The sequence below is a fragment of the Phyllobates terribilis genome, unplaced genomic scaffold (genome assembly GCF_046119375.1).
Source record: "Phyllobates terribilis strain yellow unplaced genomic scaffold, ASM4611937v1 Scaffold_3__8_contigs__length_932513732, whole genome shotgun sequence".
NCBI lineage: Eukaryota > Metazoa > Chordata > Amphibia > Anura > Dendrobatidae > Phyllobates > Phyllobates terribilis.
The window spans coordinates 102,069,460-102,085,734 of record NW_027362763.1 but is presented as its reverse complement, the minus strand read 5'-3'; the positions used below and the strand labels follow the sequence as shown (position 1 = coordinate 102,085,734).

Below are 16,275 nucleotides of genomic sequence, written 5' to 3'. Positions count from 1 at the left end.
GCTCTGGTTAGCTCCTTTACGGCCCTGCTGTATCGTGAGAAATTCCCACGGTACAGCAGTGCCGTAAAGGAGGTCTCCGGAGCTGCGCTGACTGAATGCACTCCGGTGACCTCAGTCAGTGGCTCCCGCTGCCGGGAGCGGACGTGTTCCTGGCAGTGTGAGCTTACAGCAGCCATGCACAGCTGTCACCATCTCCAGGATGCAGTCCCTAAATTATTTATTTTTTAATTAATTTTTCCCAAAAATTTTGATGTGGGCTTTGCCATATTTTTGTATGCCAGCTAGGTACAGCATCCAGCTTCTATGAACGCGCCATTTTCCGGGGTGGCTGCGGACTGCAATTTGCACCGGGGGGGGGCAAAAGCTTGGGCCTCCCTGCGCTGCAGATTCCATCCCCCAGCTGCCTAGTTGTACCTGGCTGGACACACAAATAGGGAGAAGCCCCACGTTTTTTTTTTTTTTTTTTTTAATTATTTCATGAAATTCATGAAATAATAAAAAAAGGGCTTCCCTATATTGTTGTGTCCGGCCAGGTACAAATAGGCAGCTGGTGGTTGGGCGCAGCCCGTTCCTGCCTGCTGTACCTGGCTGGACACAAGTATAGTGCGAAGACCCACGTCAATTTTTTTTTAAAATTTATTTCAGGAAATTCATGAAATAATTAAAAAAAATTGATGTGGGGCTTCGCCCTATATTTGTGTCCAGCCAGGTACAGCAGGCAGGAACGGGCTGCGCCCAACCACCAGCTGCCTATTTGTACCTGGCCGGACACAACAATATAGGGAAGCCCTTATTTCATGAAATAATTTTTTTTAAAAATTTAAAAAAAATTGACGTGGGGCTTCGCACTATATTTGTGTCCAGCCAGGTACAACTAGGCAGCTGGGGGCTGGAATCCGCAGCGCAGGGAGGCCCAAGCTTTCTGGGCCCCACCCGCTGCAAATTGCAGTCCGCAGCCACCCTGGAAAATGGCGCGTTCATAGAAGTGCCATCTTCTGGCGCTGTACCCAACTCATCCAGGGCCCTGGTGCGGTGGCTCACTGGGTAATAAAGGGGTTAAGGCCAGCTTGGCATTATCAGCTGGCCCTAAGCCCGAAATTCATGGGGTCACGCCAATATTAGACATGACCACCATGAATTTCTAGTAAAGTATTTAAAAAAAACACAACACCCAGAAAAAAGTCCTTTAATTGAAATAAGCACACAATTCTTTTTTGTTCTAAATTAAACTATACTTGCCATCACGCCCATTCCAGCTGAAGCCAACGATCTCCTGCAATAAAAGAAAAATAATAAAGCAACCTCATCCTTACCTTTCCATGGTTCCCACGACAGCTTCAGCTCTGCTACATCGAGATGACAGGCTGAACCGCAGCAGAACGCTGCCATCCAGCCTGTCATCCCGCAGACACTGAGAAGCGGAGGCATGCTTGCGCTCCTCAGTGTCTCTCTGTGACGGCATCCAGATGAGCCGAGTTCATGTCCAATGAACTCAGCTCACCTCATGCACGTCACTGACAGCGTGGGAAAATTCTCACGCTGAAGTGCTGAGTGCAGGAGAATTCTCCCACGCTGTCAGTGACGTGCATAAGGTGAGCTGAGTTCATTGGACATGAACTCTGCTCATCTGGATGCCGTCACAGAGAGACACTGAGGAGCGCAAGCATGCCTCCGCTTCTCAGTGTCTGCGGGATGACAGGCTGGGTGGCAGCGTTCTGCTGCGGTTCAGCCTGTCATCTCGATGTAGCAGAGCTGAAGCTGTCTTGGGAACCATGGAAAGGTAAGGATGAGGTTGCTTTATTATTTTTCTTTTATTGCAGGAGATCGGTGGCTTCAGCTGGAATGGGCGTGATGATAAGTAGAGTTTAATTTAGAACAATAAAGAAGTGTGTGTTTATTTCAATTAAAGGACTTTATTCTGGGTGTTTGTTTTTTTTGTTTTTAACTTTGACTATGGGGTTAGTAATGGGGGTGTCTTATAGACACCTCTCCATTACTAACCTGGGCTTGATGTCAGCTGGCATTATAAGCTGACATCAACCCCAGCCCTATTACCCCACTGCCACCGCTACAGGGCAGTGGGAAGAGCGAGGCTAAGTGCCAGAATTGGCGCATCCTATGGCAGCTGACGGCTGGTGTTTCTAGCCTGGGAGGGGGGCAATATTCATGGCACCCTTCCTGGGCTATTAATATCAGCCCCCAGCTGTCTGCCTAGCCTTTGCTAGCTATTAAATTAGGGGGGGACCCCACGTCATTTTTTTTTGAGGGGGTCCCCCATTTTAATAGCTAGTAAAAGCTAGGTATTCAGCTGGGGGCTCATATTAGTAGCCTGGGAAGCTCCGTGGGTATTACCCCCTTCCCAGGCTTCAAACGTCTGCTTAACCTCCGCTAGAGACTAAAATTAAGGGGAACCCCACGCCAATTTTTTTTAAATAAATCCTTTATTTTAACACTAAATGACAAGTACAGTAATCAACACTGTCACTGTACTTCATATATATGTGACTGACATGTTTCTATCTAATCTATGTATGATTCTCTATTCCTTCTATTCTAAATTGTCGGGTACAGATGCTGAATTGCCGGCCGGCTTTTTTAAAGAGACAGTGCATGAAAACACTATTATATTTTTAAATAAATCCTTTACACTAAATGACAAGTACAGTAAGCAACACTGTCACTGTACTTCATATATATGTGACTGACATGTTTCTATCTATCTAATCTATGTGTGAAGCTCTATTCTTTCTGTTCTAAATTGTCGGGTACCGGTGTATGCTGCTGCTGAATTGCCGGCTTTTCATGTTTCACTGTGAGCACTGTTCCCATCGATTTGGGCAACCACCTCCCCCAATACATTCTACATTACTGTTAGTGGTTTTCCTTCATGTAGAATTAACCTACAAGGAAAGAAAGGGTTTATTTTCATTCCGATATTTGTGTCCCATTGACTTGCATTGGTTTCCGGTATCGGAATAGGCGATATCCGATACTTTTTGGGTATCGGTCCAATCCAATCCGATATGATATTTCCTGATATCGGAAGGTATCGCTCAACACTATCCTTAACATATTTTCACAGGAAAAAAGTTTCACTTTCGTTTTTGAACGTTTTATTGTGAGCCCGTAAAAGTGGCTTAATACCTCTGACCACGTTGTTGACAGCAGTGACCTGGGGGTCAGAAATGCTTCCTGGGGCGATACCCATGCTGTCCCCATGTCATTTGAGCACTGTCACTATCGTCTTGGGCACTTGTTAGGCTTTTAAAAGACTGCCGGGGTGCTACCGCAAAAATGCTCGAGTCTCCCATAGACTAACATTGGGCTCGTTGCTCGGGTCGAGCACCCGAGTATCACGGCGAGCTCGGCCCGAGCTTCGAGCACCCGAGCATTTTAGTGCTCGCTCAACACTAGTCAGGATCTACGCAATATGTTGTCGCCTAGCGTATATTTGGATAATAAAGTACAAAGTCCCACCTGGCTGAAATATGTCGGCATGTATAAATGTGGTGAAAATAGATGCTGTATGTGCAAATATGTCGCTATGGGTTCAAGTTTCTCTGATTTACATACAGGTAGAAAATATGACAGTCTTATATAAATTGTAACACCTCCCATGTTGTCTATATGGCAACTTGTGTCAGCTGTTCAAAATATTATATAGGCTGTACTATCAGAGCCCTTAAGGCAAGAATATCAGAACATATTACAGGAGCAAATCCTGCCTCAAGATCCATCAGGTTATCAGGTCTCTCCAAACATTTCAGGGAGGTACATGCGGGCAATATAAGTACATTAAATATTAGAGGCATAGAGAGAGTACCACGTCCCCATCGTGGCGGTAATTGGGAGAAAATGCTCCATAACAAAGAAAAATTGTGGATATTGAAATTAAATGCACGGATACCGCAAGGTATGAATTATAGATCAGATTTAATGCTTTTTTATTCAATTATACATATATACTTGCATTTATAATATTATATGCATGTTCTGTTCCGTGCATTTATATGGCAAATTTATTATAAAGTTGTTTTTTTTGTTTTTTTTTTCTTTTGTCTTTCTCCTAAGTCTATGTCTGAATATTCTATGAGAATTTGTTGCACGCAAATCTTGTCTAAGTAGGAGTTAATATCCTAATGTGTATACTAATTTATCACACATGTTTAGGGGTGGTCACAGTTTTTAGTATAAATGTGTTGTTTTTTAATTCATTTGTATACTGACGAATAAGGGGATGTGTCCTCGAAACGCGTCCAGTTGTTCCCCTCCTAGGGACATGTGATTTTTAATTTTTGGAATAAAAGGATTTATCGCTTGTGGCACCGGATTTTACCTTTTCTATTTGTTACTATGTTACTTCTGTATTACTGTAGAACCGTTTAGAATTATCATAATTTTGTCTCTTTGATTACAATGTCTTCATGGAAAGGTTGATTACAACCAATATGCCCACCAAGGTACCTTTTACAAGGGTTGTCAGCCATCCTTTATCAGACTGGCACATCTTTGTTTATGATGGGTTTCTAAATTATGATTGAACTTAATAATAAATGCCCACAGAACCCATGAATATGATCACTACAAGATGTTTCATTAACCATATTCCTTATATTTTCTTCTAGAGTCATACACAGTTTGTTTAGCCCAAGAATCAATAACTTCCAAGCAGCAATGGCCGCCTCCCAGATATTTTGGATTCAGGAGATTTCTGAATGCTGCAACGTAATCAAGAAAATGGGCCAAGGATCATATGGAAAAGTTCTATTGGCACAGAACAAATTGACAGGTATGTGAACAATATATATCAAAAAAAGGGTCAAATACAAATTACAACTTCCCGTTCAAGGTATCATATCAACAAAAGCTAGAGCTAAATCAGTCCAGTTACAAAGGAAGATATAAACAGAGTCATTAAAATAAATTATTTTCTTTATCGCTTTATTGGGGGACACAGGACCATGGACCATGGGTGTATGCTGTTGTCACTAGGAGGCTGACACTAGGCAAAAAAGAAAAAAGCTCCTCCTCCGCAGTATACACCCGCCTACAGGCATCAAGCTCACCAGTTTAAGCTTAGTGTCTGTAGGAGGTAGACCTGGATCTTCACAGATCCAACCCTGTTGTGTGTTATTAACATTTCTTCTTTGTTTTTCAGATACAGCTCTTCAGGCTAACAGGGAACACTGCATCCCCTGTTAACCCACTAGCGACCGAGAGAGCAATGTGGCTACCCCCACATTGCCCACTCTTGGACCCGCTGGGCAGGACCTATCCCCTGTCGCCTTCGGGTGTCTCAGGGTGATTCTTGGTGGCCAGTCCTTGCCCAATCCCCACCCCAGCCCCCTTCTCGGAGCGGCCTGGGAGGGAGACGGTGGTCACTACGGTGACCTCCAGATTCTGGGGTCGACACTGTCTCCTGCATTGTCCAGGACCGGTCAGTGCGGGAAGGAGGAAAAGCCAGGATCTCCCCCCTATTCACGGAGGACCTCCTGTGACCATCCTCAGAGGGAAAGAGCAAGACCGTCATCGGGAAAGGTACAATCCCTCCCTGCTCCCAGGACCCTCTCATCTCTGCACGGGCCCCGCAAAATCATGGGTTAATAGGGAAGCATCTCTTTTCCCCGCCGACGCTTACCTACTGCAGCGCTTGGCCATGCCCCCTCTCCTCAGACATCGGATAGACGAACCGAGGGCCTCATATTCAATGGCGTTCCCCCAACATGGCGTCCCCCACAGGACAACCCCCCCCCCCCCCCCGTTTCTCTAACTTTTTTGCGCGGCAATTCTGCCCGCGCTTTCTCTCGGGGGGGCAGGTTCGGGTGGGCGTTTCTCTTTCAGGCGGGTTCACGCCCCTCCCGGAAAACGGCCAATCAGGACTGTGGAGCGTTATGACTCTTCCGTCAGGCCCAGTTTTATCCCGGGGGCCTATCAGCGGCCAAGTTCTTAAGTCCGCCCCCCATCCCCTCTACCTATCGGAGCTTTGGCTCTCCTAGCTCGCTCAGGGAAACACTCTCCGCCCCTCTACGCTGCTCTCGTTCTGGCTCCGGCAGCAACATCCTGTCTAACTGCCTCCTCCCTGCAGCCCTGCTCCTGTCTCCGCGGCTCCGGACTTTCAGAAGGGGGATACGGGACCGTGCACATTCCAGACTGGGTAGGACCTACTCTGGCACACAGGCTCTCTCCTCTGCAGTATTTCTGGTTAGGCACATATGCCCAGACCCAGGGAGCTTTCTGTCCGTCCCACTCACACAGTCGCATATTACGCCTGTGCTCTTTGCAGTACTAAGTGGCCCGCGGGTCTGACAACGGCTTTCTGCTCGACCTGCAAGCCTCCCACCATGCTGGCACCCCAAGACCCCCCTGCCGCCCAGGACGAGGTAACTCCCCCCTCCTCCGGAGTGGACTGTTGCTATGTCGTCCCAGTCTGTCTCTGACCTCACCAATGTATCTCAATCTCTGGTGCAGGTCCTAGAACGTTTGCCCATGTTATCCACGGCCACCAGTGCTCCAAACGTTCCAACGGACGATTCGCAGGCACCCCTGCCCCCTCCTTCTAAGGGCTGACCGAGGGCACGTTCTCAGAAGTGGACTCACACAAGCTCATCCTCCAGCTCTCCAGACTCCAAATTGCTCCCTGCATCTCACACCTCTTCCCAAGAGGCCGCTCCGGGATCTGACACGGAATCAGATTCGGATTCTGGATCCGACACGGACCATTATTCTAAAGTCCAGGACATGGTTGACAGCCTTATATCGGCCGTCAATCACACCCTGCATGTTAATGAGGACGAGAGCCCTTCTCAGGACTACTCCGTTTCCTTCAAGAGAATTAAGCGCCCGGCGGCCACCTTTTCTAACCATTCAGAATTTGATGGTGTCTTTCAAAAACAATGGGAGCATCCAGAGAAGCGCTTCACTGGAAAGAAGCAGTTAGACATGCTATACCCATTTAACCACGACCTCGTCAGCAAATGGACGGAGTCCCCTTCTGTGGATCCTCCTGTCTCTCATCTTTCGGCTAAGACGGTACTGTCCTTCCCAGATGGTTCTTCCCTCAAGGACACTACAGATAGACAGGTTGAGGCCTTGGCTAAGTCAGCCTTCGAGGCTGCTGGCACCTCCTTTTGTCCTTCCTTCGCCTCAACTTGGGTATCAAAGGCAGTCTCCGCATGGGCCAAACAGCTAAGGCAGGGCATCCTTTCCGGGGCTTCCCCAGACTATCTTGCTGACCTAGCGGATCAGATTGCCCACGCAGGGAAATTTCTCCTCACGGCATCCCTTGACGCCGCTACCTGTTCAGCACGTGTCTCCAGCAATATCATCGCTATACGTAGGATTCTTTGGCTGAAGGCTTGGAATGCCGACCCGGCTTCCAAGAAATCACTAACAAATCTCCCTTTTCAGGGCTCCAGACTGTTTGGGTCTAAATTAGACCAGATCATCTCTGATGCCAATGGGGACAAGAGCACTTCTCTTCCTCAGCCGAGACCTAATCGCCCTTTTCCTAGAAAACGTTACCTTCAGTTCCAGTCCTTTCGTCGGTTCTCTCAACCAGGATCCTCTCATCAGGACCGTACCCCAGCACAGCAAGACAAACGTAAGCCTATCTTTAGGCCCACTCCCAGAGGGCGCGCAAAGGGTTGCTCTTCCAAGTCCTCTGGATCCCGATCTCGATCCAACAGGTTTTCCTCAGCATGACGGGTCACTCCCACCTGGGTTTTCTCCCAGGGTGGGCGGCCGTCTTCTTCTGTTCCGAGACCCCTGGGTATCGGCAATAGATGATGCCCGAGTCAAGGAGATAGTGACCTCAGGCTACAAGATAGAGTTCAACACCATGCCAAGAACACGATTTCTAAGGTCCCGCCACCCGCATTCATCTCTACTTCCTGGTTTCCTTCAGGCCATTGCCTCCCTTCTGCACTCAGGAGTTATAGTTCCAGTCCCCCTTCAAGAAAGGTGTTAAGGCTTCTACTCAAATCTTTTCGTCGTTCCAAAAAAGGACTGTTCACTACGTCCGATCCTAGACCTCAAACAACTAAACCGACAGGTACGCGTACGGCACTTCAGAATGGAGTGCTTCAGGTCGGTAATCGCCTCGATGGAGGCCAGGGAATACCTATGTTCAGTGGATATTCAGGATGCGTGTCTTCACATTCCAATTTACGCACCACATCAGAAGTTCCTTCGATTTGCCTTCCAGAGCGCACATTACCAATTCACTTCTCTCCCCTTCGGGCTTGCCTCCGCCCCAATGGTTTTCACAAAGATAATGGCGACTGTCATGGCCATTCTACGAGCCAGGGGGATTGTAATTATCCCCTACATTGACGACCTAATGATCAAGGGTCCCACGTTCAGGGACTGTCTCCACAGTCTCCAGATCACCCTGGACACGCTGGACACGCTTTCTCGGTTAGGCTGGTTGATCAACACAGACAAATCCTCCCTGGTCCCATCTCAGCGCTTAACCTTTCTAGGGATGCAGTTCGACATGACCCATGCCCGGGTCCTTCTCCCAAGGGAGAAGAGAAACTCTCTCCGTTGGGGGATTCACCTTCTCTATGACCTGAGTCCACGTCGACTTCGCCTGTGCATGAGTGTCTTGGGAAAAATGGTGGCAGCCATGGAAGCAGTCCCGTTTGCCCAGTTCCATACCCGGCCTCTTCAACTGGCCCTTCTGTCGGCATGGGACAAGAACCCGTCGTCTCTAGATCGACGCATCAGGTTACCTCCTCATGTCAGAAGGTCACTAACATGGTGGACTCGTCCTTCTTCCTTCAGACCGGGGAGGTCATTCCTGCCACTTCGTTGGCAGGTAGTCACAACCGATGCCAGCCTCAGGTTGGGGGGCAGTCTTCCTCCACCACACAGTGCAGGGCCGTTGGAGTCTCCATGAAGCCTCCCTGCCAATCAATATATTGGAGATAAGGGCAATTTACCTGGCGTTGCGTCACTGGCAGGACATTCTTGCAGGATTCCCAGTCTGCGTACAATCGGACAACGCCACGTACATAAACTGTCAGGGAGGAACACGCAGCAAGTGTGTCTTCAAAGAGGTGGCAAGAGTGCTAGTTTGGGCCGAGAACACTGTTCCGGCAATCTCAGCAGTGCAAATTCCGGGGGTCGACAATTGGGCGGCCGACTTCCTCAGTCGGCAGGGCCTTGCCTCAGGAGAATGGTCTCTCCATCCCGAGGTGTTCCATCAGATATGCTTACGATGGGGCACGCCGGACGTCGACCTCATGGCGTCTCGGTTAAACCACAAGGTCCCATCCTTCATAGCCCGGTCCCGCGATCCCCTTGCGATCGCTCAAGACGCGCTAGTCATCTCATGGTCTCATTTCCAGCTCCCTTATCTTTTTCCCCCTCTACCATTGATCCCTCGGGTCGTCTCAAAGAATTACCGGTACTCCTTCTGTCTTGATCTAATAGCCCCGGATTGGCCCAGACGCGTCTGGTACGCAGATCTGGTAAATCTGCTCGTCGACTCCCTCTGGTGACTGCCGGACCGTCTGGACCTCCTCTCTCAGGGACCTATTCTTCATCAGAGTTCTCGGACTCTGAATTTAATGGCATGGCTATTGAGGCCGCAGTGTTGAGGAAAGCTGGTTTTGCGGACAACGTTATCCAGACCCTAACTAGTGCCAGGAAACCCGCAACCTCGCGCATATACCACAGAACCTGGAGAGCTTTCTTTCGTCACTGTGAAAAGGATCAGCTAGCTCCCATAATCCTTTTCGCTACCGGTCATTTTGGCCTGGAAGCGGGACTCTCTCTAAGCACTCTCAAAGGCCAAGTTTCGGCCTTGTCTATTCTATTCCAGCGAAACTTTGCTTTCCGTCCCCAGGTCAAGACGTTTCTGCAAGGGGTGGCTCACCTGACGCCTCCTTATCGCCCCCCGGTGGATCCATGGGATCTTAATATGGTCCTGTGTGTCCTTCAACAGCCCCCATTTGAACCCATTCAGGACATCTCAGCCTCTCTTCTCTCCTGGAAGGTGGCTTTTCTGGTGGCTGTTACCTCTATTAGGAGGGTTGCAGAATTCACAGTCCTCTCTTGTCGGTCACCTTTTCTGAAATTCCATCAAGACAAGGTAGTGCTCAGGCCGGTGCCTTCCTTTTTGCCAAAAGTAGTCTCCTCTTTCCACATCAATGAGGACATTGTTTTGCCTTCCTTCTGCCCGGCCCCAGTGCACCCTCGGGAGAAATCCCTGCACAAACTGGATCTGGTCAGAGCTCTGTGTGTGTACCTTTCTAGAACGGCTCCCCTTCGGCGTTCGGACGCCCTGTTTGTCGTTCCTGAGGGGCGTCGCAAGGGTCTCCCTGCTTCCAAGTTAACAATCGCCCGTTGGATACGTTCTACCATTTTGGAAGCATATCGCGTCTCGGGCAAATCTCCCCCTCCGGGGGTAAGGGCTCACTCCACCCGGGCGGTGGGGGCCTCTTGGGCTGTAAGCCATCAGGCTTCAGCTTCTCAGATTTGTAAGGCCGCAACATGGTCTTCACTCCGCACCTTTTCAAGGTTTTACAAGGTCCACACTTACTCCTCGGCTGATGCCAGTCTTGGACGGAAGGTTCTGCAGGCAGCAGTTGCCGGCAGTCAGACCTAGTCTGTGGCTACCTTTTTCTGTTCTCCCACCCTAGGGACTGCTTTAGGACGTCCCATGGTCCTGTGTCCCCCCCCCAATGAAGCGATAAAAGAGGGATTTTTGGTACTCACCATAAAATCTTTCTTGGAGCCTTCATTGGGGGACACAGCACCCTCCCTGATTTTGGGCATAGCTACAGTGGGCCCTGTTGGACATCTAATATAGTTTCGCGGTTGTGCCACATTGGGCATTGCATAGTTAATTGTTAAAGTTCCTCCTACTGCTTTAGCCACTAACTGGTGAGCTTGATGCCTGTAGGCGGGTGTATACTGCGGAGGAGGAACTATTTTCTTTTTTGCCTAGTGTCAGCCTCCTAGTGACAACAGCATACACTCATGGTCCATGGTCCTTGGTCCTGTGTCCCCCAATGAAGGCTCCAAGAAAGATTTTACGGTGAGTACCAAAAATCCCTCTTATTTCCATTCAATTAAAAAAAAATACTTTAAAATACAGGTACTTTCAAAATCAAAAGTCAAATATCAATCCCAAACCTACAGTACTGGCCAAAAGTATTGGCACCCCTGTATGTTATTATGGTAAAGTTTCTCCATAAATACAGTCAACAGTATTAGAGTACTCAAATATCCAATTCTATTGCACCTATTCCCTAATAATAAAGTGCTGAAAAGAATTTTTTGAAAAATTTAGTTATAGCCCGAGATTCAAAAAATGTAAAGTACAAGTGCCAAAAAGTTATATCTCTATATGCTACAAATAAATCTCTTGTATGTCATTGATTGTATTTAGAGCAGAGCAATGTCAAAAAGTCAGCAACAAGGTAATTTCATAGGGAGCATGATGTGCACACAGGGACAAAGTCACTAAAGTTTACTGAAAGACATTCTAAGGAGAGTACTTACATGACTCAATTGGTGGCTTTGCGCCCACTATTGAGGAAGCCCAAGGCAAATCGGCGTAGTCGGGGTAAAATCATAGTCTTATCACTCACAAGCCGCCAATTGAGTCATGTAAGTACTCTCCTTAGAATTATTATGTCTACTTTCAGTAAACTTTAGTGACTTTGTCCCTGTGTGCACATCATGCTCCCTATGAAATTACCTTGTTGCTGACTTTTTGACATTGCTCTACTCTAAATACAATCAATGACATACAAGAGATTTATTTGTAGCATATAGAGATAGAACTTTTTGGCACTTGTACTTTACATTTTTTGAATCTCGGGCTATAACTAAATTTTTCAAAAAATTCTTTTCAGCACTTTATTATTAGGGAATAGGTGCAATAGAATTGGATATTTGAGTACTCTAATACTGTTGACTGTATTTATGGAGAAACTTTACCATAATAACATAGGTTTGTGATTGATATTTGACTTGATTTTGAAAGTACCTGTATTTTAAGAAAAAATGTTTTTAATTGAATGGAAATCAAAATTATTTATTTTAATGATTGTGTTTATATCTTCCTTTGAAACTGGACTGATTTAGCTCTAGTTTTTCTTAAGGTATGTGAACAAGGCAAGATGGTCATTTACCTAAATTTATTAAAGAAAAGTGGCAAATTATGTAACAAAATGTGATAATGATTTTAACCGGCCATAGAGATGAGATATTTATCTGTAAGCCATTGGAAATCCAGATTATTTTAGTAACATCAGCTCATACACATAGGTGTAAAGTCATCCAAACCTGCCAAATTTAACACTGAGAACACTGAGTTAGAGGTATCATAAAACAAATCGTTTATTTAATGCTATTAAAAATATTGCATATTCAATTACATACATGTAAAAAATGTGAAGTGATATAATTTAGAAACCCAGTAAAAAGGCTGAAAATAAGGACCGCTAAGAACCTATAAGCAAAGGTATTGAATCCACCCAAAAGTAAGAAAGGGTCCGGGCTGAAGGTCTGCGGGAGCACCGTATAATGGGTAAAGAATCTATCTACCGCTTGTTACCTTATGATGAGTAGAACTATATGTATCTGCCATCTGTTTCTTTGGAGACTTGATGGACACTCGAAGTGTGATCTACCCTCACTGTGCTGCCAAGCACATGCTTTATTTATACTGAATAGACTGTCTATGCTGGGGTAAATTGTAGCCTTATGCCCTATGTGGGTTACATTGGAAATGCATGGATATACTTCCCAGGCACTGACAGCTATACAGGTGACACATGTAGATATAAAGAGAAGCTATTTAGTGGTTCTCACAAGTGTCCCTTTCTTATTTTTGGGTGGATACAATACCTTTGGTTATAGGTGCTCAGTGGTCCTTATCTTCAGCCTTTTTACTGGGTTTGTAAATTATATCACTTCCCATTTGTTACATGTATGTAATTGAATATGCAATATTTTTAATAGCATTAAAAAAACTATAGATTTTATGATACCTCTAACTCGGGGTTCTCTGTCTTCGTAAAAACCATTGATTATCTGTCTGACAGAAGATATCAGGAGACAAAAGAATGAAGCAGTTAAAGTTCAATCTCCCAATAACTTTTTTCTCATTGGAGATAAATGGCCGCAAAACCACTAACAATTTTACTATGGTAATATCAGTTAGTACAATAAAGGAATAAACTTGGGATTAAACTGTTTTTTAAATCTAAGCTGTCCCCAATTTAGCAAAGTCAGGCCTCCTCATAGATATGAGATTGAGGATTAGGCACTGATATCCACCAGCACACATCCCATGCCAGTGGTGATAATTATGTGTTTGAATATAAAGTTTCTATGTGAGATCTTGGAGGTTTTTATAAACTTTCTTTTGTTTTGTTTCTTTTTATAGGAGAACCAGTGGCTGTGAAACTCCTGAAGAAGGACAGAACTCTTCTGAAAACCTTTCTGAAGGAGCTGTCTTTGTCAATCAGTCTCTCTGACCACCCTCATATTATTAAGACATATCCCATCTTTATTGGCACAATGGACCACTATGCACTTACTCAGGAGTTGGCAATGGCAGGCACCTTGCATCATATCATACAAAGTGAGGTAAGTAAGGCCGGCTCCTTATGTTCTCCTACAATGTACAAATATTTAATTTCTGAAACACCAGAGGCAGGAGATACACATCAACAGTCAGAGGAAAAGCTAGATACCCCTGTATATGGTAGCCAGTTAGCTAACTATTACATATGGGGGTCTTTGGGAATACATCAAACATTTCCATAGGTGGAGGCGGGTTCCATAACAATGCACTGTTTGAAGATGTTGCTGTTGTTGGGGCAGTGGATGGTATAGTGGATAAAACTGCTGCTGTGATGGTCATGAGGCTGCAATGTTTAGTATTTTTGCTTTGGATAAAGAACTATACAAATAAAACTAAATCTCATAAAACTGATCTGTTTTCTGCAGGTTGGAATTCCTGAGGACGCAGTGAAGAGGTGTGCCAAACAGATATCCTCAGCTCTGGACTATATGCATGGTAGAGGGTTGGTTCACAGGGACCTGAAGCCGGACAAAGTGTTGCTCATGGACTAAGATTGTTACCAAATCAAATTGAGTGATTTTAGTTTGACCCAACCTATGGGAAACTTTGTGTCGTCCATGTCACATATAATACCGTACATGTCTCCAGAGCTGTGTGACTTGAAAGGAGGAGAATATTTGATCTTGAGCCCTACTATAGATATCTGGGCTTTTGGGGTTCTTCTCTTTGTTGTTTTGACTGGATTCTTCCCATGGATTAGAGCAACAGAATCTGACACCATGTATCAAGTCTACATCAACTGGAGACAAAGTCCAGACTTCACTTCTCCCCCTTTTTGTTGGCAGATGTTGTCGAGAGAAGCCATATACATGTTTGACAATCTCTTTGCTCAATGTCCCTTTTCTTGGCAGTCAGTTCTCTAAGGTAATTGAAGATAGAATTTTCCCTGGAAAATAAAGGTCTTTGAGAATGGAACAAACTTGGCAGTTGAGGAAGAGGTGGTCAGTTCAAGATATTTGGAAAAACCTCCCTGCTGAGTTCCTTCAAAAACTGTGTGCAAGTATTAGTACCTAGAAGAACTGATGAAGTCAAAGGGCGGTCACCAAATATTGATGCAATTTAGATTTGTTTTGTTCATTCAGTTTGTATTTTTTTAATTGATAAAAAATAAATGATTAACACTTCTGTTTTTGGAAACTTCTTACTTTGCGGCATTTTTTTCACACCTTCCTAAACCATTTCCACAATACTGTATATCTAACCCCTTTAATATATAATTGGCTACAAGCTGGGGGTTTACTTTTTCCAGATTTGCAATATTGTAAAAACCTTAAGTAACCTTTAACAGAGGCAAGTTGTGGCTGTGGCTAAGAAATATTGTTTAAAATATCTGGGGATCAAGGTTTCACTCGGTGCTGAGGACATTATTAGGTTCATTATTAGGTTAAGTATATGGTCACTGATAAAAAAAAAAAAAAAAGAAAAAGGTAGAAAAGCGTAAATGTGGAAAAAAAAAATGAAACTTTCCTTATTGGGTAGAATTGTATCAATCACTATCTGCCTTCTCCCCCTCATTCTATACACTATCTTGTATTCCCCAAAATGGTCCATAGAAAATTCAATATTTTGCATTATTATTTATAGAATTCGAATTTATTCTTCATTCTCTGCTATCTTCCCTTCCATACTTACAGTGCCCAGTGGATTTGTGTGGGATGGTGGTACCGGATATGTTTGGTTACTTTATAGTCCCGCACCTGAAGCACCCGGTACATTAAGATGGGCAATGTATCAAAGCCAGAGTCGCCTAATTTACCAAATATTAAAGATTAGAACTTTTTTTGCAGTAAAATGGATAAATGTTTGACTGGAAGATGGATTGGATTTGGCATATGATATGACCAATTTTATCAATATGAAAGGAGTTTGAATTTTCTCCTACCTCATGCAATATCAATCTTAAAGACCTCAATAAACTTCAACATTCAACTTCAACAAAACTCTACATTTTGGGAAAATAACCAACCCGACCCCTCACTATAAGTCATTTTAAAAGTTAAAATAGAATTATATATATATTTTAAAAATGTTAATATATATTGTTTTGTTTAAATAGTTTTGTAATAAAAATGCAACACAATCAAAGGCCTCTTTATATGAAAAATGTATCTATTTGATTGTGTTCATATTAAAATAATTGTTTATAAAGTTCTTTGAGCCTGTTTCTTTCAGCAAAACAAATTTAGGGACAAAATTCTACTGTAGGCGATTTGATCCCAGCAAAAATGGAGGAGTGCGCTTCACAGGTGTAGGGGATTACTTATGTTTTTAAACACTGACTACATGTATGCACCTCTTCATTGTCATCCATGATGTACCTTTGTTTCCTAAGGTGATAGCAGAGAATGGATCAACTGGTTTATTACCAACTGACCCATTACACAAGAAAGGTTCTTGGTCCTGTACAGCTGAATAGCTCCGGCACCCCTCTGACGATCAGCTGATGCCAGAACTAAGGATTTCTTTAACTCTTTGCTTTAGCAGCCTCTGGTCATCTACTGGTATGGAAATTAACCATGTGAACATATGTCATGGGATCATCTGATGGACCAACCATGTGCTTTGGATATGCCCATAGTGGAAATAACTTTATTCAGGGCACATCTTACTCCGAGCAGATATTCTGTGTTTGTGCCTGTTGTTGGTGTGAACCTTGAGGTAGATAAACT

At 44.8% G+C, this 16,275-nt stretch overlaps 1 pseudogene; it reads left to right on the top strand.

Annotated features, from left to right (window-relative positions):
- The first annotated feature begins 4,674 nt into the window (after positions 1-4,674).
- On the top strand, positions 4,675-14,469 carry LOC141258476 (serine/threonine-protein kinase SBK1-like; annotated as a pseudogene).
- The last annotated feature ends 1,806 nt before the right edge of the window (positions 14,470-16,275 follow it).